Genomic DNA, 24,593 nt, shown 5'->3' with positions numbered 1-24,593 from the left:
TGATAATTAACTGGCAGCTGCTGTTCCTTATTCATGTTCCTGAAGAGAGAAAATGGGTAATTTTTTTGAGAAATGTTTTTTCTTTGTATTTGTTATTTCCTGGAGCTACAGCAGATCCTCTTAGCCAACTATTAAGTCATCCCCACTGTCAGTTTAGCCCCACTGAGTCATCTGTGGACAGAGTTTGGATTTGTTTGGAGTTGGTGAAATTGGGAGAGGATGGAGATGGAAGGGGAAGAAGTGGGCCCTATAGTAAGAAAAGCAAAAGCGTCCTATCAGTTTCAGCACCCTCCTAAGACGAAGCAGCATGGCCCAGTGGCAAGAGAACAGGCTTGGAAGTCAGAGAACGTGTGTTCTAATCCCTGCTCCACCGGTTGTCTGCTGTGTGACCTTAGGCAAGTGACTAAAACTCTCTGTGCTTCATTTACCTCATCTGTAAAATTGGGATTAGACTGTGAGCCCCATGTGGGACAACCTGATTACTTATCTACCCCAGCACTTTTAACAGTGCTTGACACATAGAAAGCGCTTAACAAATGCCATAATTATTATTATTATCAGCCATAAGGAAAATCTTTTCCAGTTAATACAGGAAAGGGACGTCCAATCAGCCTAGGTAGAGGGGGAAGAGAATGAAATGGAAAAACCCAATAGGTTATGGAATTCACTGAAGCCCTTTCGGCAAGATGCCCGAAGCGTGGACTATTTACTGGTGGCAACTAGCCCAAAGGCCAGCTGGGAAGCCCAAGCGGCAAACTTGGGTGAATTAATCCAGTTGTGCCTTCTTTTCCCTGAAGCTTGGCTCAGAATGGCCCTAGCTGCTCAAGGTAAAGTGCCGATGAAAAAGTCCACAGGTTGGCAGGAGAAATCATCACCCGTTCTATCTACTAGAGGCGAAGCTGCTACTCTCCAGCCTCTAAAAGATTTCTTTCTCAAGGAGAGCAAGCCTCGAGAGCAAGGACGGGAATAATTTGGGGGTGGTTGAGTTTGCGATTGTTCATTACAGGCTGGGAGCCGCGGTGCATGACGTCTATGGACGCAACAGTGATAGCTCCCTAACGAGTCACGGTAATCACGGTGAAAGGAAGAGAGTACAGAGTGCTGTTTTATATGACTAATGGCATTACTTTTTTAAATTAATGTTATTTCTGGAAATTCAGCCTTTAAAACCCATTTTCCTTTTCATTTCTTAATCTATAATAAGGAAGACGGATTTTCACCAGAGAGTGAATTCACCAGAAAGTCAAGGAGAAGCAGCATGGCCTGGCGAACAGACCATAGGCCTGGAAGTCAGAAGATGTGATTGTTAATTCTGGCTTCAACAATTGCCTGCGCTTGTGGTCTTGGGCAAGTCACTGAACTTCTCCATCCCTCAGTTGCCTCATCTGTAAAATGAAGAATAAATACCTGTTCTCTCTCCTACTTGGATTATGATCCTCATGTGAGACAGGGGACTGTGTCCAATATGATTAAATACACAGTGCCCAGAAGAGCACTTAATAATAATAATAATAATAATTATATTACTTGTTAAGCGCTATGTGACAAACACTGTTCTAAGTGCTGGGGTAGGTACAATTTAATCAGGTTGGACACAGTCCCTGTCCCACATGGGGCTCACTCTCTTAATACCCATTTTACCGATGAAGTAACCGAGCCACAGGGAAGTTGAGTGACTTACCCAAGGTCACACAGCAGACGTAAGACGGAGCCAGGATTAGAACCCAGGTCCTTCTGACTCCCAGGCCCATTCTCTGTCTAGTGAGGGTTTAACAAATATAATAATAATAATGATAATAATCTAATTTGGAGCTCCGACAAGATTACTAGAAGATCTTGGCAGAAGCTGCCATGTACATTTAATATTCCTGGTCAACTCAATGCAGTCTCTCATATCTGCCAAAAAAGAGTTTTCTTTTTTAATGGTATGTGTTAAGCACTAACTTTGTGCCAGCACTGTACTAAGCATTGGGGTAGATATTCCTACTTAATGAGCTTCAGGTGGGATCTGATTGGCTTGCATCTACCCCAGCACTTAGTTCAGTGCGAGGTACATAGTGAGCACTTATAATACCACAATTATTATTATCGAAATCAGCTGGCAGATGTGCTTATTTCAAGGGCTTCGAACCTAATGCCTTGAAGTGCTCTATTAACGTGATGTTTTGTAAAGATCTCAGTGAGTTACGTTATAACCTGAAATGAAAACAGAGGTTTAGAGGATAAGACGGGATCCTTTTACTCCTGAGAGGTTTCCTTCTCCCTCCACCCAAGTTATAGGTTTAAGGACATCAGACCAAAACCAGCACAGTCACTGGTCCATCCAGCTGTGAGTGATCCGACTCTGACATTTAGCAGCAAGTTCCTCGTAGAAGGCGTGGGTTGGATGCCCTCCTCGACAACCATCCTAGCCGCGTGGCCTAGCGACAAGAGCATAGGCTCAGGAGCCAGAAGACCTGGGTTCTAATTCCGGCTCTACCCCGGCCTTCTGTGTGACTTGGATCAAATCACTTAACTTTTCTGCACCTCAGCTGCCTCATCTGTAAAATGGGGATTCAATCCCTGTTCTCCCTCCTACTTAGACTCTAAGCCCCACATTGGGAAAGGGACTGTGTCCAACCCAATTAACTTGAATCCTCCCAAGCGCTTATCAGTCAATGGTATTCATTGTTTACTGTGCTATATCAATCAATCGGTGGTATTTATTGAGAGCTTGGGAGAGTACGGTACAGGGGAATTAGCAAGTGGCAGAGCAGGGTTTAAAACCCAGGTCCTCTAATTCCTAGGCTTGTGCTCTTTCCACTAGGCCTCTCTTGTCTTCTTTCTAACAGGCAGCAACTAGAACTGCTTAGACTCACAATAAATGGGAGGGATTAGAGACTTCTTTCTCCTCAACTCCTCCCTTTCTACAGTTCCTCCTCTCCTTCCAACTCCCTCTTTACCGCCATCGTGATTAGCTCCTCCAGCCACAGCACCCGACTGGTTTTATTTTTATTCTGCATGGACTGATAATCCTTTTTATTCTGCCTATTTGTCCTTGTCTTGTATTTCTGTTTTAGCGTCTCACCGTTTCATCATTCTCAAAGTGCCCGTCTCCTTTATTTACTAGCATTTGTTATTAATCGCTTAGTGTGTGCCAGGCCTTTGGTATTTGTGTGCAGAGGATTGTACTGAGGAAGCAGCGTGGCTCAGTGGAAAGAGCCTGGGCTTCGGAGTCAGAGGTCAGGGGTTCGACTCCCGGCTCTGCCACTTGGCAGCTGTGTGACTGTGGGCAAGTCACTTCACTTCTCTGTGCCTCAGTGACCTCATCTGTAAAATGGGGATTAACTGTGAGCCTCACGTGGGACAACCTGATGACCCTGTATCTCCCCCAGCGCTTAGAACAGTGCTCTGCACATAGTAAGCGCTTAACAAATACCAACGTTATTATGACTGAGCCCTTGGGAGAGTACAAGGCAGACATGTAACCGACATATTCCCTTCCCACAACGAGCTTACAGTCTAGAGGACTGAAGTGACTTGCCCGCAGTTTCACAGCAGACAAGTGGCAGAGGCGGGTTTAGAATCCAGGTCCTTCTGGCTTTCAGACCCACGTTCTACCCACTAGGCCACGCTGCTTAGATTTTGAGCCTCCACAGGGACAGGCTGTGTCCAATTCCCTCTACATAGGCTCTTCCACTGCTTAGTACAGCGCTCTGCACACAGTAAGCACTTTACAAATGTTGTTGCTACTTCTTCGGTTGGCCTCACTTACGAGGCTTTGGTCTTCTAAAAAATCCTAACCCGAAAGCCCGTTTTTAAACTCTAAGGAGAAGGTAAGACAAACTCCGTAGCTGAGGAGAGAAAAACGAAATGAGAGAAGGCGGTGAAATACCGTCAGGTGGTTTCTCCAGTCGTGAGAAGGCAAGAAACTAGGTTCTCGATGCCCAGGAACGTAAAGCTGCTCATCGATCAGTCATATTTATGGAGCGCTTTCTCTGCGCAGAGCCCTGTGCCGTACAATGTCGTACTGTGTTGTATACGGTATTTTACTATACGTGGCACAGTATAACAGAGTGGGTAGACATGTTCCCCGTCCTCAGGGAGCTTGCAGTCTATAGCTTCTTAGACACGTACTAGAGAGAATATTCTTCTTTCCTGAATTTGACTGTCCATATGAAATATAGGCAACGATCATTCATTGTGTTATTTGATGTCTGTTAGTCAGTGGAATGTTAATGTCTTCCCTCATTTCCTGGACCAGTCGGATTTGGAAAGGATCTTGTGAACTGTAGCTGAGAGATAAATATAATTATGGTCTCCTCATACACATTCTTAACTTTGGGCTCTGTTCTCTCACTCTAGAGTTTAAGAAGCCTGGTTCTTTATTCTGTAAAATTGCTGCTGTGAGGATCATAGCATTTATAATAATAATAATAATAATAATAATATTAATGGTATTTGTTAAGTTCATTCATTCAATTGTATTTATTGAGCGCGTACCGTATTCTCAGTTCTATTTATTGAGCGCTTAGTACTCTGTACTAAATGCTTGGGCGAGGACAATATAGCAATAAACAGACACATTCCCTGCAAGTGCTTACTTTGTGTCAGGCACTGTACTAAGCAGCGGATTGGATCCAAGCAAATCGGGTTGCACACGGTTCCCGTCCCACATAGGGCTCACAGTAGCAATCCCCATTTTACAGATGAGGTAAGTGAGTCCCAGAGAAATGAAGTGACACCCGCCCAAGGCCACGCAGCAGACAAGTGGCCGAGGCAGGATTAGAACCCAAGTCCTCCTGGCTCCCAGACCCTTGCTGTATCCACTAGGCCACACTCTTTCTTTATAGTTTTAAACGAACGTGCAACTAAGATCTAATTAAAATTCTAGAGTTCCAAAAGCCCATTTAACGATCGCAGAAGGCTGCAGAGCATTAAATGCCAGGGAGATGAATTGTCTATGGCTGGGCCAGAAAATAAATAACCCCAAAGTTTGTCATCTTGGGTAATTGAATAGAAATTGGCTAAGCTATAAATGAAGGCTATATACCCAAGGTTAGGGAAGCGTGCTCCAAACTGGATGGGGCCGTGGTCCAAAAGGGACTCTGAAGAGCATCGGAGCATTAGCATGTTGATTGTGGCCTTGGAATCAACCACTTCCTCTTTCAGAAAGCATCTAGAAATGCCCTAGAGAAGCCAAAATCCCGTATAAAACAATCAGTCAAAGGCATCTAGACTGTAAACTTCAATGGCATCTAGACTGTAAGCTCGTGTGGGCAGGGAACGTCTCTCAACTCTGTGAGATTGTACTCTCCCAAGCGATTAGTATACTGCTCTGCGCGGAGTAGGCCACTTGTCTGCCTTGTGACCTCTTCTCTGTGCCTCAGTTTCCTCATCTGTAAAATGGGGATTGAGACCGTGAGCCCCACATGGGGCAGGGACTAGGTCCAACCCTATTTGCTTATATCCACCCCAGCGCTTAGTACACTGCCTGACACATAAAAACTACAATTATTATTATTAGTTACCACTCAATACATATGATTGATTGATTGATTGATTGATTGATTTTTTTGAGTGCTTACCGTGTGCAAAGTGCTTACTGTGGAGAAGCAGCCTGGGGTAATGGGTAGAGCAAGGGTCTGGGAGTCAGAAGGACCTGGGTTCTAATCCCAGCTATGCCACTTTTCTGCTGGGGGGCCTTGGGCAAGCCACGTTACTTCTCTGTGCCTCAGTTACTTCATCTGGAAAATGGGGATTGAGACTGTGAGCCCCACACCGGACAGGGGCTGTGTCCAACCCAATTTGCTTGCATCCAACCCAGTGCTTAGTACAGTGCCTGGCACATAGTAAACGCTTAACAAATGCCATAATTATTATTATTATTATTATTATTATTAGGTGCAGCATGATCTAGTGGAAATAGCATGGGCCCTGAGAGTCAGAGGACCTGGGTTCTAATCGCGGCTCTGACAAATGCTTGCAGAGTGACCTTGGGCAAGTCACTTAACTTCTCCGTGCCTCAGTTCTCCTGTTCTCCCTCCTACCTTTAACTATGAAGTACAAGTAACTGCTCCATGAGGGATAGGGACTGTCTGATCTAATTCATCAGTATCTACTCCTGCACTTAGAACGGTGTTTGACCCGTAGTAAATGCTTAGCAAATACCATTAAAAGAAAAAAAAAAGGAAACCCGTAGTCCAGTAGATATTAAAATAGACATTAACACGTTAAGGAAACTCGTATTAGAACACTCACACTTCAAATAATAGCTGGTAGACAGGGAACACATCTACCAACTCTGTGCATTCTCCCAAGCACTTAGCACAGTGCTCCGCACACAGTAAGAGCTCAATAAATGCCATCGATTGATGGCTTGATTGATTGCCACGGGCTTCTTCCGAGGCCCCATCCTGTTCTATCCAGACCAGGGTGCATTTTTGGAAACTATTCCAAGAATGTCCCCTGATTCCTCAGGGAATCAAAAATGTATTAGTGAAAACGCCCCTTCCAGGAGAACCGATGGTACCCAAATGTGGGCAGAGGGACAGAAATGAGAGACTCAAGAATGAGGTGTAGTGAGACATTTAGCTTGGGCAGAGCAAAGAGTGTGAACTTGGGCATAGCTGAAGAGAGCGAAAGATGCGTATGTGCTCAGCCCACGCGAACTAAGCAAGCCAGGGTTTATCATGTATCTTGTATCGATCCCAATTTTCAGAAACTCCCACCCTAAAAGATAGAACCAACCAACTGAGCTCTGCGGCTCTCTATTGTCCCTCCCCAAATTATGCTTTAGACTTTAAGCTCCTCGTGGGCAGGGAACATGTTTACTTACTCTCTTATACTTTCCCAAGTGCTTAGTACAGTGTCCTGCACACAGTAGGGACTCAAATACCACTGATTGATTGATATATAGAGTTTCAAAGCTTTGGCGTATAAAGCCGATTGCAGCATGATTCAGAGAAGCTGATTCCATTCTTCTAAGTCTTCCTCAAGCCCTCAGAACTAAGAAATGTAGTTTTCTTAGTGAATCATCCTCAAACACGTCCAGAGGGTGATTTTAAGACAATGCTAAAGGCAGGAGGATGAGTTGAAGTCGCGGTTGGATATGAACAGGCAATCTTGGGACGTTAGGGAGCATGAACAAATACTGATCTGGACTAATCATGTTGGTATTTGTTAAGCGCTTACTATGTGCAGAACACTGTTCTAAGCACTGGGTTAAATACAGGGTAATCAGGTTGTCCCACTTGGGGCTCCCAGTCTTCATCCCCATTTTACACATGAGGTCACTGAGGCACAGAGAAGTGAAGTGACTTGCCCGCAGTCACCCGGCTGACAAGTGGCAGAGCTGGGATTCGAACCCATGACCTCTGACTCCCAAGCCCGGCCTCTTTCCACTGAGCCACGCTGCTTAAGCGGCGGGGATAGAGCAGGGACCTGGGAGTCAGAAGGACCTGAGTTCCAAGCCTGCCTCCACCACTTGTCTGTTGAGTGACCTTGGGCAAGTCACTTCTCTGTGCCTCATTATCCTCATCTGTAAAATGGGGATTACAATCGTGAGTCCCTATGTGGATTGGGTCCAACAGGATTAGCTTGTATCTACCCCAGCGCTCAACACAGTACCTGGCATGTAGTAAGCACTTAGCAAATGCCATTTCAGAAAAGAGTAGGAGAGAGAAATAAAGGCCAAGGAAAGGACCTGCCTATGTTGCTTCGTAATCATCATTTTCAGTAATATTTAATGAGCGCTTACAGTACGAAGCACGTGGGAGCATACGCTGCAGAGAGTTGGTGGACACATTCCCCGACCATAATGAGCTTACGGCCTAGAGGGAAGACGGACATTAATATAAATGAATAATTTATCATGTATTCTTCATAAAAATGGACATAAGGGGGTGCCCTGGGATACCCTGGCAAGAGAAGACTTCCTATCTGACTGGATTTTAATCTTTCACGTCCTCGACTGTAAGTGCAGTATTTTGGTGTACTTTAAAGCAGTCTTGTGGCCTGCTGCTTTTTTCATCTTTATCCCAGGCATCAAAACACAAGCAAGAATGATCTCAGAGCTTCATTTTTCGGGTGAGAAGGAAAGGAGAGTAAGAGGGTCAATTGGGCTGGTGTCACGGAAGATTCAAAGCTATCAGTTCCAAGGAATGAGTGGTTTAGAAGAAGAGATGCCCTGGGAAGAAAAGATTTGGGCAACAGCGAGGGGAAGATCAAAAGCCACCAAATCAATTATCAATATGGCTGTGTCATTTGAACCATTACTTGTCTTTTCCTTCAAATATGTAGGACTAATTTTTACTTATTTTTCTTTTGACAAATGAATTGTCTGTTGTTGAGATGAAATAGCTTCACAGAGGACAAAATGCAAAGCATCTGTGTCCTTTGGGCCCTAGAGTCATAAATATTGGGAAAGGTTGAGCACTGGAGCGAAAACTAAAATCATCGAGTTTTTGTCTTCTGTTCCCCTGCAAACCTCCTGGCTTCACTCTAACTTCAACTCTTCCACATTTCATTTTATAAACCCTTCGATTGGGTGTGGTTCATTCCCGATGGATCCGGATTAAATAGAAGGGAACTCACAGTCTAGAGGAGCGAAAATGAGCAACTGCTGAATGCTTTATCTACCAGAAATGGCATCTATTCTGAAGCACCGGGCATCGATAGCCCCTTCATTTTGTCTAACCCGTTTCTCTCCTCTGTCCTTATTGTCATATCTGTTAAGCCCTTCCTACGGCCCTTTACTAAGCACTGAGGTAGATATACGTCAGTCAGGTCAGACGTAATCTGTGTCCCTTATAGGGATCCCAGCCTAAGAGGGAAATTACTACTTACCGTGACTTCTTTTCCCTTCGATCCGTGTTTCAAACCGTTCTGGGGTGGTGGCCAAAGACAGATGGTTTCTGATCCACAGCAGTGGTGTGGGAAGAGTGGGTTCCAGCAAAGTTCACGTGCCTCTGGAATCATTCAGCGGAATCAAGGTTACGAATGCTCTCCCCAAACATATTCTTCAACAGCTTCCATCGTTATTCAGATGTTTCGTATTAATTGACAGGCGTCAGCTGTCACGGCTACGTTCAGTTCGTTCATTCTTCGATCGCACGTATGGAGTGCTTACTGTGTGCAGAGCACTGTACTAAGTGCTTGGGAGGGGACGATATAACAGCTGAGCTTTGGGTTCTATTCATCATCTTGTCATCCTCCAGGCCTGATACCTCATCGGTCCCAAAGTCGGTGGAGAGACTTGGCATGAGTCAGAGAGCCAAAGGAACTGAGAAAGAGCAGAAAGATCTTTAGAGAAGCAGCGTGGCTCAGTGGAACGAGGCCGGGCTTGGGAGTCAGAGGTCATGGGTTCGGATCCCGGCCCTGCCGCTTGTCAGCTGTGTGACTGTGGGCAAGTCACTTCACTTCTTTGGGCCTCAGTGACCTCATCTGTCAAATGGGGACGAAGACTGTGAGCCCCACGTGGGGCAACCTGATTACCCTGTATCCACCCCAGCGCTTCGAATAGCCTTGCTTTTGTTTCATTCTGTTTCGCTCTGCCGTCTGTCTCCCTCGATTAGACTGCGAGCCTGTCATCGGGCAGGGATCGTCTCTATCTGTTGCCGAATTGTACATTCCAAGCGCTTAGTACAGTGCTCTGCACGTAGTAAGCGCTCAGTAAATACTATCGAATGAATGGTTATCATTCCAGATATACTCGAGCTATGGAAGTGACATGAATAGTAATGTGTGAGTCATTCATATAAAGAATTTTAAAGGATTGTCCAGTCGCACACAGGATTCTGGACTTCATGTTGGGTAATTTATTTTCCCTGGTACTTGGCATTTGTATTATGCTTAATGCTTTCCTCCCTCCCATTTCATACCAGGTAATTAGCTAATTGGTCCCATGCCCTCATGAAACCTGGCAGCCACGCTGAAAGATGCAGAGGCCCAGGCGCGTTACCCGATTTCGCTGCTCGGCGTCCCTGAGTGACGGGGCCGGGCGGAAGCGCCCCAAGCAGATCAGGAAGTGTTCCGGTAGGACCAGGCCATGGGACGGATGAGAGCTGGCGTGAGATTATGGCTTTTGGAAGCAGAGAGCAGAGGCTGACTCTCCTGGCAGTTCCCACTGCTTTCTCCTTCCCTGCAAAAGTGCTCTAAACCAAGAGCAACTTCCTCCAAACCGTGTCCCTTCCCGTGAATCCGTTCCCTCTAGACTGTAAACCCGTTGTGGGCAGGGAACGTATCTGTTGTATTGTTATAGTCTCCCGAGTGGTTAGTACAGTGCTCCACGCACAGTAAGTGCTCAATAAATACGAGTGACGTCCTGACCGTCTGGCAGAGCACGGTGGGTCTTGTCCCATGGTACCAGATACCCAAGTGCCCAACTTGTGCCCACATTTGTAAGCCCTACCGTCTCTCACTCCACCCTCACTGGAGCAGTGGGATAACTCCGACGGCCTCCCTGCCCTCCCCACTCTCTGCCACCTTTCACTCAGTCGGTTAATCGTATTTATTGATCTTTTACAATGTGCAGAGCGCAGTACTAAGAGCTTGGGAGAGTACAATGCAGCAACAGATGCATTCCCTGCCCCAAACGGGTTTACAGTTTAGAGGGGGAGACAAACATTAATATAAATAAATAAATGACCGATATATACGTAAGTGCTATGACGCTGGGACGGGGAATGGATAAAGGGAGCAAGTCAGGGTGCCACAGAAGGGAGTGAGAGAAGAGGAAAGGAGAGCTTAGTCAGGGAAGGCGTCTTGGAGGAGATGCGCCTTCAGCAAGGCTTTGAAGGTAGGGAGAGTTATTGTCCGGCAGATTGTCTCTCTTCACCTCCCTTCCCCGTCCTTCAACATCCATCCATTCTGCGCTTTTTTGATAATATTTGTGAAATCCCACATTTGGTAAATGTTTACAATGTTCGAAGCCCTGTTGTAAGCTTTGGGGTAGATACAAGATGCTCAGGTTGGACAAAGTGAGGCCAGTAATGAGGGTGGGGAGGATCCAGCCGGACTAAGTGAAAGAGAAAGTTTGCTTCCCCCAGTCCCTGCCACATAGTAAGCGCTGAACAAATGCCATTAGAAAAATAAAAACCCTGTCTCCCCGACTAGATTTTCAGCTCCCGGAAAGTGAAGTTGTGTCTTCCAACTCTATTATAGTGTACTCTCCCCAGTTTTTTTTTTTATGGCATTTGTTAAGTACTTACTATGTGCCAGGCACTGTACTAAGCGCTTAGCAGACGCCATCGTTATTATTATTACAACCCCCTGGGGTAGACCCACGAGCTAATCAGATTGGGCACAGTCCAAGTCCCACCTGGGTCTCACAGCCCTAATCCCCTTGTTTATGGGTAAGGTAACTGAGAACCAGAGAAGTTAAGTGACTTGCCCAAGATCGCACAGCAGACGAGTGGCAGAGCTGGGATTAGAACTCTGACTTCCAGGCTCGTGTTCTGTCCGCTCGGTCACGCTGCTGTGTAGTTCATTGCTCGGCACATAGTAGGTAATCACTAAGTAGCATCAATTAATTGAATTAGGAGCAGTAAGGATCTAGGAAAGCCACAGAGAGCTTTCAACAAACCCTGTAGTGGGTGAGGCAAGAGAAACAGGGCGGGACAAGGGAAGGAAAGTAAGTCTGTTAGACTGGGAAGGGATAGAAAATTAAGCAAAATTCACCTTATGGAGTAACTAACAAGTGGCAGACAGGAGGAGATATGTTCTAGTAAAAGTAAGTGGAATGAAACATGGCCTAGTGGAAAAAAAACACAGGCCTGGGAGTCAGAGAGCCCGAGTTCTAATCCTGGCTCCGCCACTTGTCTGCTGTATGAACTTGGGCAAGTTGCTTAACTTTTATGGGCCTCAGTCACCTCATCTGTAAAGTGGGGATTGACCCTGAACCCCAGAGGGACACGGACTTTGTCCGAGCCGATTGTCTTGTATCTGCCCCATGGTTTAGTAACAGTGCCTGACTCATAATAAACACTTTATTATTCTATTTATTTTATTAATGACGTGTATGTAGCTATAATTCTATTTATTTTGATGCGATTGATGCTTGCCTACTTGTTTTGTTGTCTGTCTCCCCCCCTTCTAGACTGTGAGCCCGTCGATGGAGGGATTATCTCTATCTGTTGCCGAATTGTGCTTTCCAAGCGCTTAGTACAGTGCTCTGCACACAGTAAGCGCTCAGTAAATACGATTGAATGAATGAATGAACTTTACAAATTCCTTTTAAAAAAAGAAAAAAGTGATTTCTTAGCCCTGTGAAAGGGAAGGAGTGAAATTGTCACTGTTTAGAGAGAATGATTTGCATCTAAGCAGATTCTTTGTCCAAGGGAGGATTCTGCCGAAGAAACCACAAAACACATTCAGACTCAGAGTAGAGGTGCTTTCAATTCAGGACCACTGAAACTTCCTTGGGCCCAGAATATCCTTTTCGATGTGGCTCACAAAACTGTTTGGGCTGCACTTTTTATTGCAGTGCGGGATTTTCAGAATAGGAACGTAAAAGAACCCAAACTGCTGAATAAGGCTTCAGGGAAGCCCACTGTTCAGAAGGAGCGGAAATAAAATTGGCTAGCCTTATTCGAACCACCAATTTCTGGGAGCAAAATAGATTAGCGCCGTGACCTCGGTGACCTTTAAGAAGTCATTGCAGCCTTCTCGACAACAGGCTGATGCACAGCTTGAATGTTCCCTAAAGCTTGCTTAGAAATGCTCAGTTCTCTCCTTTTAGGGGGAAGTAACTTTTTGGTTCCCCTACAGACTGTAAACTCCCCGTGGACAAGGAATATGTCTACCAGCTCTGGTATATTGTTCTCTCCCTAGCGCTTAGTACAGTGCTCTGCACACAGTAAGAGTAGCAGCAGGTCCTAATGGGAAGGACACGGTCCAGAGAGTCAGAGGACCCGGGCTTTAATCCCAGCTGTACCTTCCGCCTTTCAGTCCTGTGCTTTATCCACTAGGCCACAGTGCTTAGGACAGGACAGTAGAGTTAGAGGGCGGGATCTCTGCCCTGAAGGTGTTGGCAGTCTAGATCCTAAAATAAATTACAAGTGAGGGAAGCAACTGCGTATAAAGATCTGATCAATAGACAAGCGGTGATCCTTGGTAGTCGGTGTCCACTGCTGCTTTCCGGCAATAATAATCATAACTGTGGTACTTAAGTGCTTATTACTGGGTCCCAAGCCCCGGACTGAGCCCTGGGGTAGATACCAGGTAGGTTGGACGTCGTCTCTGTCCTACGTAGAGCCCACAGTCTAAGTAACAGGGAGGAAGGCTATTGAATCCCCGTTTCCCAGATGAGAAAATTGAGGCCTTGGAGAAGTGACGCGACTTGCCCAAGGCCACACAGCCGCTCAGTGATGGAGCCAGGATTGGAACCCAGGTCCTCTGACTCCCAGGCCGACGCTCTTTCCGTTAGGCCAGGCGGCTTCTCAAGCAAGAGCTCCGGATGAGTCTCTCAAATCCCAAACTCCTGAGGCATCCGTTATGAGGTCCCCTCGAATCAGGTGAACTGCCTTTAACAGAAGCGGATCCCATGCTCAAGAAGCAACGAGCGGGGCTCAGTGGAAAGAGCCCGAGCTTGGGAGTCAAAGGGCATGGGTTCGAAGCCCGACTCTGCCGCTTGTCAGCTGGGTGACTGTGGGCAAGACACTTGGCTTCTCTGTGCCTCAGTTACCTCATCTGGAAAATGGGGATGAAGACTGTGAGCCTCATGTGGGTCAACCTGATGACCCTGTATCTACCCCAGCACTTAGAACAGTGCTCTGCACATAGTAAACGCTTAACAAATACCAACATTATGATTATAATAGCATTTATTGAACACCCCTTTGGTGTGGTGCACTGTACTACTAGACTCTCAAACACAAGCTCAATTCAGAATAACAGAATGAAGCCTTCCCTGTCCACAATCACTGGGGTTTATTGAGCACTTACTATGACCAGAGCACTGTACTAAGCACTCGGGAGAGTATAATACCATAGTCGGTAGACACGAACCCATCCCATAAGGATCCTGCAGACTGTTGGATCAGTAAGACATAGTAACCTGGGAAGGGAAGAGAAGGATAGAGAAGGAAAAACAGATGAGGGAATGTACAATGATAATCGGAGTATCTGTTAAGCACTTACTATGTGCCAAGCATTCTAGTAAACCCTAGGGAAGATCCAAGATAATCAGCTCCCCCAGGGGATTCACAGCTAAGTAGGAGGGAAAACAGGTATTGAATCCCCATTTTCTATATGAGGAACTGAGGCCCAGAGAAGACGTGACTTGCCCCAGGTGACCCAAGCAGATAAGTGGTGGAATTAGAACCCAGATCCTCCGACTCCCAGGCCTGAGATCTTTCCACTAGACCACTCTGCTTCTCAAGAGAGAAAGGCTAAAGCAAGAGTAGGGAGTGAAGGTGAAGACTAAGGGCTAGAGTTGAGGAGAAATCGAATAGGTAAGGGCCATCGGAGAAGATCGGGGATAATGGGAGGCTAAGTAGGAGAGAAGTCATACATTCGATCGTATTTATTGAGCGCTTACTGTGTGCAGAGCACTGTACTGAGCATTTGGATAGTGTAAATTCGGAATCGCAGTGCTAGTAGGATCTGTTAAGCATGTATTATGTGCTCAAGAATCATGTTAAGCACAGGAGTTAATGCGAGATGAGCAGAATGTACCCAGCCCCTGTTCCATGCGAGGCTCACGGTCTAATGGGAATGAGACACCGGTAGTGAATTCCCATTTCAAAGTTGAAGAATCTGAGACACAGAGAAGTTGCGTGAGCTCCCCAGGGCCGCCCGGCAGGCAAGTAGCAGAGCCAGAATTGGAGCCAACATCTCTTGATTCCCAATCCTCTGCTCTTTCCACTAGGCCAAGAATAAATAAGCATTTTTTTTCTGCTTTGTAAAATCATCTGTTCATCCCCTGAATGTGTGAAATTCATTTTTGTCCCTAAATGGAAGCTTTATCCATCCATCCGTGCCTAGTTTTTTATTGTTTGCGATCGTATGTTGCTACGGTCGCGTTATCAACCTTTGTTGGAGTAATATTTTTCAAGACCCTTTTTAAAGTCCACTCACACTTTCAGCGTAAGAACACCATTTGTCTGCTCTTTGACCTTGGGCAGATAACTTACCTTCTCTCATCTATAAAATGGGGATTAAGACGGTGAGCCCTTTGTGGGACATGGACCGTGTCCAACGTGATTATCTTTATCCTTCCAAGTGCTTAGTACAGTGCTCTGCACACAGTAAGCGCTCAATAAATATGAATGAATGAATGAATGAATCTTGTGTCTACCCCAGAACTTAGTAAAAACTCTAGCACAAAATGCTTAATTCCCCCCCCCACCCAAAAAAAGAAAAAAACCTCAGAAACATATATTTCAGTTCTGATAATCACCTTTTTCAGTTTTGTGGCTGAGAAACCATGCTCCACTTCTGGAGTTCTGTGTGGGAGTGCTAATGCGGGAGAGAGAAGTGGAGGACGCTGAGACCCAGAGCGTTAGATTTTACCTGAGGTCCCCCAGCAGGCCAGTGGCGGGGCGGGGCAGGGGTGGGGGAAGGGAGACTCCCTGGTAGCCCACCATCACGAGCCAGTAGCCCCCAGTGCCACCCTCGGCAAGGGACCAGGTTTGTCCCAGAGAGGACAGATGGAGAACCAGGGCCATCCTTAGCCAAGGGACAAAAAGGGCCATTTTCCTGAGCCTTCCACTCTCAGCCAGGAACCCTGCCAGCATTTCTCCATTTACTTCTTTCGTCTACCCATCTCCATCCCCTGCGGCCCCAGCAGGGGTGGGGAGGGGGCACCGAGACATATGGGGAGGGTCAGTTTTGACCCCGGGTGACTATTGGCCGGACATTCCGAAACCAGGATCCGGTCCCCACGGTGGGCCCAGAGGTAACCCCGGGATCCCTTCATCCCATCACTCTGCCCTTTCCTCGGAGTCCTTCTGGACGATAACAATTATGGTACTAGTTAAGCACCTACTAGGAACCAAGCACTGTTCTAAGCCCTGGGGTAGACACAAGGTAACAGTCCCTGTCCCACATGGAGCTCACCCCCGTAATCCCCATTTTACACACGAGTTAACCGAGGGGCCGAGAAGTTGAGTGACTTGCCCAGGGTCACACGGCAGACACGGGATAGATCCGGGATTTTAGAAGCCAGGTCCTTCTGGCCCACGATCTATCCACTAACCCCCACTTCTGGCCGCCACCCTAATCCCCAGAGCCCGGATCCAACTCTCGACTTCGGGGGCAACTGCTGGGGGAAGGTCTGGGCCCCATTTTATTTAATGGTATTTGTTAAGCACTTGCTAGTGCTAGCCGCTGTACTAAGCGCTGGGGTAGACGCCAGTTAATCGGGTTGTCCGCAGTCCCTGTCCCACGTGGGGCTCACAGTCTCAATCCCCATTTTACAGATGAGGTAACTGAGGCCCAGAGAAGTGAAGTGACTTGCCCAAAATCGCACAGCAGACAAGTGGCGGAGTTGGAATTAGAAGCCAGGTCCTTCTGACTCCCAGGCCTGGGCTCTACCATTAGGCCATGCTGCCGCGTTAGCCACTGGCCCACCACCTAATGCTGGGAGATCACTCGGGGTGCCCACGGTTGTCGATTCGTTGGATCCAACCTGGCACCCTTCTCCTGTCCTCCTGGGAGAGACTGAAGAAGTAAGAAGAGAGTGGCAACCCCTCCATTCGTGAATGTAATCACTCTGCCCCGAGCTGTCGATCCCTTTCTAAACTCCTCTCGGTTGGAGCCATCTGCTAGAAGATTCAAGTATTCCAGACAATTCTGGGAAAGCCCTTGGTTCTTGGGAAATGACGTCTAATTCTCTTCCCCTCTTCAAAGCCCTGCGGAGAGCTCACCTCCTCCAAGAGGCCTTCCAAGACTGAGCTTCCCCTTTTCCCTCTGCTCCCTCTGCTGCCTCTCTGCCCCCCACTGCATCTCCCCTCAGCTAAGCCCCCTTCCCCCCGGCTTTCCCTCTGCTCCTCCCCCTCTCCCCTCCCCTCAGCACCGTGCTCATCCGCTCATTTGTATATATTTTTATTACCCTATTTATTTTGTTCATGAGATGTACATCCCCTTGATTCTCTTTATTGCTGTTGTTTTTGTCTGTCTGTCTCCCCCGCTTACACTATAAGCCCGTCAATGGGCAGGGACTGTCTCTATCTGTTGCCGAATTGTCCATTCCAAGCGCTTAGTACAGTGCTCTGCACATAGTAAGTGCTCAATAAATACTATTGAATGAATGAATGGATTCCCAGGAAGAAGAGAGCTACAGGAATAAGCTGCTTAATTGTTATTCCTCTCTCAGATCTCTCTGGTTCAGTTCTGTCCCCTATAGTGTCTGATCGTTTTCTCAGTCTTGCCAACACTGAAGCATTTTGAACCGGTTAATTCTGCAGATCCCAGTCTCAAGGTCTTAATAATTTCTTCATTCCTTCTATCATATTTACTGAGCGCTTACCGTGTGCAGAGCACTGTACAATTTCTTTCCATCGGTACCGAAAGGGTTGCCACAATCTTGTTTCTCCTTCATTTCCTTTCAAGCTCCTCTCATTTCTCCCTCCAGTCTGATCTTTTTCGCAGATTTCCTCCTGTGCTCGAGCTAGAGAAAGCGCACGCTTCCTCCACTCATTCTCTCTTCTGTTTGAGGGCTTTGGTACGTGGACATGAAGCATCAATCACTCAGTCGATCGATCGTATCTACTGAGTGCTTACTTCGTGCAGAGCGCTGCACTGAGCCCTTGGCAGAGTACAGTATAACAGTCGGTAGACACGTTCCCTGTCCATAACGAGTGAGGTCACCCGAAATAGTGCTTTTGCAACAGTGATGATTCTTCCTGTCTCTTTATATAAAAAAAGTGAAAAATAAACTCCATTCCAACGTGTGTGTTTGTGTGTATGTGTGAGTACACATACTCGTGGGTTTGTGTTTGAGTGAGAGGTCGGCTTGGGTGTTCTTTTGGTGCTGGAGTAGGGAATGAACATTTCATTTTAGTAATCTGTAATGCTTTTGACAAGTTTTTTTTGTTGTTGTTGTAGGATTTTTTTTAAATTATTAAGCTGGCAGCTCTCCAAATAAATCTTTCTCCTCCAGGGGCCTGATGAGAAAGTCTGGCTTGGATATCGGGAAAAACAGACCAAACAAGGAGCATGCTTTTTGAATTAGTGGCTACAGTTAAAAAAAAAAACAACCAAAAAAACAAAGGTCCCATCTGGTTGATTCTTCCTCGTTGTAGTCTGTATGCTGGTGTGGGAAAACAGGAGGCCCTACCTGGGTTTCTAAGAGACGGTGAAATATTTGCTTGGAATATGTGAGTGATGAGGGAATGTGCATATGCAAAATATTTGCGTAGCTCCAACCCTGATAGGAGCAAATCCACATATTCAGTTTGTGTCCTCGATTTCAGAGGATTTGCAGAAGTGAAAATACACCTTCTAGGGTTTGAATATATTCTCATTCCTTCCCTTGACCTCCTTGTGCCCATTTTTCAGGCTTGATCCACGAAAACCAGAACTATTCTGAGACCCTATAGACTGTATGCTCCTCCTCTAGACTGTAAGCTCCTTTTGGGCAGGGAACATGTCTACAAACCCTATATTGTATTCTCTCCAACACTTAGTAGTGTTCTAGCACACAGTAAGCGCTCAATAAAAACGAATGATTTACTGAATGATCTGTCTTGTCTCCTCCGCCAGCAGTTATGGCTAGTCAGTGAGTGACTCATATTTGTTGAGCGCTTACCATGTGCAGAGCACTGTACTAAGCGCTTGGAAGGTACAATTCGGCAACAGATAGAGACAGTCCCTGCCCAGTGACCGGCTTACAGTCTAATCGGGGGAGACAAGAGAAAAACAAGACAGCATAATCACAATAAATAGAATCAAGGGGATGTACACCTCATTAGCAAAATAAATAGGGTAATAAGAATATAGACAAATGAGCAGAGTGCTGAGGGGAGGTGGAAGGGAGAGGGGGAGGAGCAGAGGGAAAGGGGGCTTAGCTGAGGGGAGGTGAGGGGAGCAGAGGGAGCAGAGGGAAAAGGGGAAGCTCAGCGTGGGAAGGCCTCCTGGAGGAGGTGACCTCTCAGGAGGGCTTTGAAGAGGGGAAGAGAGTTAGTGGGGCGGAGGTGAGGAGGGAGGGCGTTCCAGGATGGTGAAGCTCGGGGGAGGGAGCTGAATAAAGGGAGTAAGTCAAGGCGACACAGAAGGGAGTGGCGGAAGAGGAAAGGAGGGCTTTACTAAGGGAAGGCTTCTTGGAGGAGAGATGTGCCTTCAATCTCTGCCTCCATCCCCCTTAGTTTCCCTCTGTGCTCCTCTCTGTGTCTGTCGCGCCATTAGCTTATTCCCACATACCTATCCACTCTCATCGACTAAACCCCAGCTCGCAGTCTCTGCTCTCATCGTTTCCCATACCCTACTCTTCCACCTCTAGCCGCTGGTTCATTCCTCCTGCCAGGAACTCCCTCCCCAACCATATCCAGCGGCCCTCCGGCTCCCCATCTTCAAAACCCTCCTGAATTCCACCGCCTACAGGAAATTCCTTCACTTCATCTTCCAACTCTCATCGCAGCCCTTATACACATTCACACACCACTTTGTAGTTTTGTACACTGATGTAGAGTGCTATTTGAGCCCTTCTTCGGCCATCGGTGGATTATTATGAAGCTGTCTTCCCTATGGATCGTAGTCTCATTGTGGATAAGGATTGCGTCTTTTATGCCCATTGAATTCTCCCAAGTGCTTAGTACGGTAAGAATGGGAGATGAATAAATATTATTAATTGGTTTTCCACCTCTGTTGCTGATGCTTGATTGCTCTTTTAACCGACTCGATCTTGTCTATCCGCTGACCTCCCCACAGCCTGCCTCCGGCCGGGAACTCCCACTCTTTCCATATCCGACAGACAATTACTCCCCGCACCTTAATAATAATAATGCTGGTATTTGTTAAGCTCTTACTATGTACAAAGCACCGTTCTAAGCGCTGGGGGGTTACAAGGTGATCAGGTTGTCCCACGAGGGGCTCACGGTCTTTATCCCCATTGTACAGATGAGGGAACTGAGGCACAGAGAAGTTAAGTGACTTGCCCAAAGTCACACAGCTGACAAGTGGCGGAGCGGGAATTAGACGTCTCCCCCAAGAGTTCTTCCCTGACTAAGCCCTCTTTTCCTATTTTCCCACTCTCGTCTGCATCGCCCTGATTTGCTTCCTTTACTCACCACCATTTCCCAGCCCCCAGCCCGTGGGTACATAGCCGTAATTTATTCATTTCTGTAATGTCTGTCCCCCCTCTAAACTGAAAGCTCACTGTGGGCAAGGAATATGTCTGTCATATTGTTGTATTGTACTCCCTCAACCTCTTAATAGAGAGCTCTGCAGACAGTAAACGCTCAATAAATATGATTGATTGGCTGATTGAGGTTAGAATCCAAATTGCCTATTTCTTGACAAATTGAGGTGAAGCGGGGTGACCTAGTGGAAAGAACCTGGGCCTGGGAATCAGAGAACGTGGATTCTCATCCCATCTCGGCCACTTGAGTGCTGTATGACTTGGACAAGTCACTTAACTTCTCTTGGCCTGGGTTTCCTCACCTGTAAAGTGGGAATTAAAAACCTGTTCTCACTTCTACTTAGACTGTGAGCCCCATGTGGGACAGGGACTGTGTCTTACCTGATTATCTTGTATCTACCTCAGCACTTAGAAGAGTGCCTGGCATGCAATAATAATAACAATAATAATAATGGCATTTGTCAAGTGCTTACTATGTGCCAAGCACTGTCCTAAGCGCTGAGGTAGATACAAGGTGATCAGGTTGTCCCCCGTGGGGCTCACAGTCTTCATCCCCATTTTACAGATGAGGTAACTGAGGCACAGAGAAGTCAAGTGACTTGCCCAAAGTCACACAGCTGATCAGTGGTGGAGCAGGGATTAGAACCCACGACCTCTGACTCCCAAGCCCGTGTCCTTTCCACTGTACCACACTGCTTTGCCACAGTGATTAATCGTCTGTGACTAGTTTGCCAGTGAATTCTGAAAAAACTGGCCGGGCTGGATCCTAGTAGGAAATCCAAGAAAAATTAAAATTCACCCCAGTGGCTATTCTCTAGTAGAACCTTGTAAAATTCATTGAGCATATCTATGTGTGGCGCTTGTTAAAAAAAATTAACGGAATAGAAAAATGAGAAACTGCCTAGTAGCTGAGAACCTGAGAACAATGACCTAGACTATTTTAAGAACCAGTCTTCCCGTGGCCAAGTTTGGAAAAGTTCAGGCGGCACTGACACCTTGCTGATAGAGAATCTGGTTTCCCCATGCAGTCATCTAGTGGTTGAGTTAATTAATCCCACAGACAATTACTCTCCCCACCTTAATAATGATAATGCTGGTATTTGTTAAGCGCTATGTGCAAAACACTGTTCTAAGCACTGGGAGGTTACAAGGCGATCAGATTGTCCCACATGGGGCTCACTGTCTTAATTCCCATTTTAAAGATGAGGGAACTGAGGCACGGAGAAGTTAATTAGTTAGTTAAGTTAGTTGAGTTAATGAGGCTGAGGAGGAAAGGAGAACTCTGCTTGTCAATTTTGCCAGCTACTCAACATTTTGGATTTGGAGACTTTGAATCCAATCCAATCTTTCCCTCCCTCAGACTAGAACTCATAGGAGGCTGCAGCTGCTTCATTCATTCAGTAGTATTTATTGAGCGCTTACTATGTGCAGAGCACTGTACTGAGCACTTGGAATGTACAATTTGGCAACAGATAGAGACAATCCTCGCCCAATGATGGGCTTAGCTTCTTGCCCTTGTAATAGCGGAAAGACTACCTCAGTGCTTACCAAATGCCAGCTTGCTTCCTTTAAGCCCTTGATATTCACCCCACCACCAGCCCCACAGCACTTTATTTTGGTTATTTATTGTAATGTCTGTCTCCCCCTCAAGATTACAAGCTCCTTGTGGGCGGGGGACATGCCTACCAACCCTGTCGTACTCTCTCAACTGCTTGGTACAGTGCTCCGCATACAGTAAGCATTCAGTAAATATCATTGATTGATTCCTGCTCCTTCTCTTCCACTGCCTCAGTTCTCCCTTTCTTTTTTAGAAGGTAATTGTTAAGGGCTTACTCTGGGCCGCACACTGTTAACAAGCGCTGGGGTGGGTATAAGATGATGAGGTTGAACACAGTCCCTGTCCCACGTGGGGCTCACAATCTTAATATTCTCTCCCTTCAGAGGTTTGTGTCTTCCTTCCCCAAAGAATGACTTTCCGGATGTCTTCCACCCCGGCTTGTTGACGTGTGTATTTTTCCAAATGGAATCTCATTTATTTTCTGGCTGTTTTTCCAATTTCCTTCAACACCTGGTGGTTCATTCTTCCTTCAGTGGTGTTACCAACACCTCCTAACGTAGCGTCTCATGCTGATTTCATTAAACTGCAGCTTACTCTTGGTTCCGGTCCAGAAATGAAATGCTCAACGCAGTCCTGCCTATCATGGCTCCCAAGTCTGACCTATCGCCACATCATTAATTCCGATTTTCGGTTCCCCGGCTCTTTGCTTGGTCGTAACCGACCCGAACCTATCAGTTTCTTCTTATGAATAACAATTCAGTCAAATCCCATTTACTTGAAATGTCTTTCCTTTCCAAGTTCCCTTTCTCAAGAAAACAGTTCCATAGCTAACCCTGAGGTTAGATCAATCCTTGTCAGGGTCAGGTCTAGCTGCCTTGGGAGTCACTCCCCTCATCTATATAACCATCATCATAATCAGTATTCGTTGTTGTTTTTGTGAGGTGCTTAGTATGTATCAAGCAGTGTTCTGAGCTCTGAGGGAGATCAAAGATAATCCGGTCAAATACAGTCAGCATGGCCTAGAGAATAGACCACAGGCCTGAGAGTCAGAAGGACCTGTGTTCTAATTCCACCTCTGCCATGTATCTGCTGTGTGACCGTGGGCAAGTCACTTCACTTCTCTGGGCCTCAGTTGCCTCAACGGTAAAACGGTAAGACTGTGAGCCCCCTGTGAGACAGGGACCGCGTTGGGTCCCTGTCCCACATGGAGTTCACGGTCTTATTGGTCAGGGACTGTGTCCAAACGGATTTGCATGTATCCACCCCAGCGTTTAGTGCAGTGCCTGGCACGTAGTAAGTGCTTTAAGAATACCGCGATCATTATCATTACTATCATAACTGCAGGCCATGTCCCACCCAGGGCTCACAATCTAAGCAGGAAGGAGAACAGGTGTTGAATCTCCATTTTACAGAGGAGGTAACTGAGGCACAGGGCAGTCAACGGACTTGCCCACGTTCACAAAAGAGGCACATGGTGGAGCGGGGATTAGAATGCAGTGTGGAGGAGAGTTCATTGGGGAACTCCAATCCCTCCCGAGGTGGAGAGGAGAGCCCCAGGGGACTCAGAAACTGTCCAGTTCTGGGAAAGGGAGAGCAGGAGCTGTACTGAGCGGGAAGGGGAAATTTGAGTATTGCCAATCCTGAGCAGCCAGGGTTTTTTATGTCAAGAGCTGAGGCCCAAAACTCCACTTTCTCACCTCAAGTTGGGCCTTCAAAGCCTGTTCCCACCCAGCCTGAATCCACCCCCTTCCACCGCACACCATTTCCTGACTGTCTCAGTGCTAAAGGGCCGCCTAATATTAACGATAACTGTGGTATTTGTTAAGCGCTTACTGTGATGTACCGAGAACTGTTCTAAGAACTGGAGTAAATACAAGATAATCAGGTTGTGCATAGTCCCCGTCCCACGTGGGGTTCACAGCCTTGATCCCCATTTTAGAGAGGAGGTAACTGAGGCACAGAGAAGTTAGGTAACTCGCCCAAGGTCACAGAGCAGACGTGTGGCAGAGCCAGGATTAGAACCCACGTCCTCCGACTCCCAGGCCCGTGCTCTTTCCATTAGGCCATGCCGCTCGTCATCTGGAAGCATCAGTGTATCCAGAAGTTCCTTTCGCAACGCTTGACCAAGCGATCAATCCATCGGTGGTATTTACTGAGTGCTTATTATGCGCAGAGCACTGCACTAAACGCTTGAGGGAGTACAGTACAACAGAATTAGCAGACATATTCCCTGCCCCTAACAAACGTAGACTAAGTGTGGCCTTGGAAGGCACCACTGACCTTGGTTTATGGTAGCTACGGTTGGAACTCTAGTGATTAGAGAAGCAGCGTGGCTCAGTGGAAAGAGGCCGGGCTTGGGAGTCAGAGGTCATGGGTTCGAATCCCGGCTCCGCCACTCGTCAGCTGGGTGACCTTGGGCAAGTCACTTAGCTTCTCTGTGCCTCAGTAACCCCATCTGTAAAATGGGGATTAAGACTGCGAGCCCCACGGGGGACGAGCTGATTCCCCTGTGTCTACCCCAGCGCTTAGAACAGTGCTCTGCACATAGTGAGCGCTTAACAAATACCAACATTATTATTATTAGCTGTAAAGGCTGAAACAGTCAACTGAGAGGAAGGGTGCTCACAACTCAATGGTCAAACCAGAAATTACGATCTGTAAGAGCAGCAGCTCAGACGATCAATCATTCAATCAATGGTATTTAGTGAGCGCTTACTGTGGGCAGAGCTTACGGCTTCTTCCCCTCTGCCTTCAAAC

At 46.8% G+C, this 24,593-nt stretch overlaps 1 protein-coding gene across 3 annotated transcripts in view; it reads left to right on the top strand.

The window, feature by feature from the left end:
• Positions 1–24,593, top strand: part of LOC100081044 (myosin VIIA and Rab interacting protein) — a 231,616-nt gene that overhangs the window by 156,422 nt on the left and 50,601 nt on the right. The gene's annotated exons all lie outside the window — the stretch shown is intronic.

The sequence above is a fragment of the Ornithorhynchus anatinus genome, chromosome 8 (genome assembly GCF_004115215.2).
Source record: "Ornithorhynchus anatinus isolate Pmale09 chromosome 8, mOrnAna1.pri.v4, whole genome shotgun sequence".
Lineage (NCBI taxonomy): Eukaryota > Metazoa > Chordata > Mammalia > Monotremata > Ornithorhynchidae > Ornithorhynchus > Ornithorhynchus anatinus.
The sequence above is the reverse complement of the archived record's forward strand: the minus strand, read 5'-3'. Positions and strand labels throughout refer to the sequence as shown.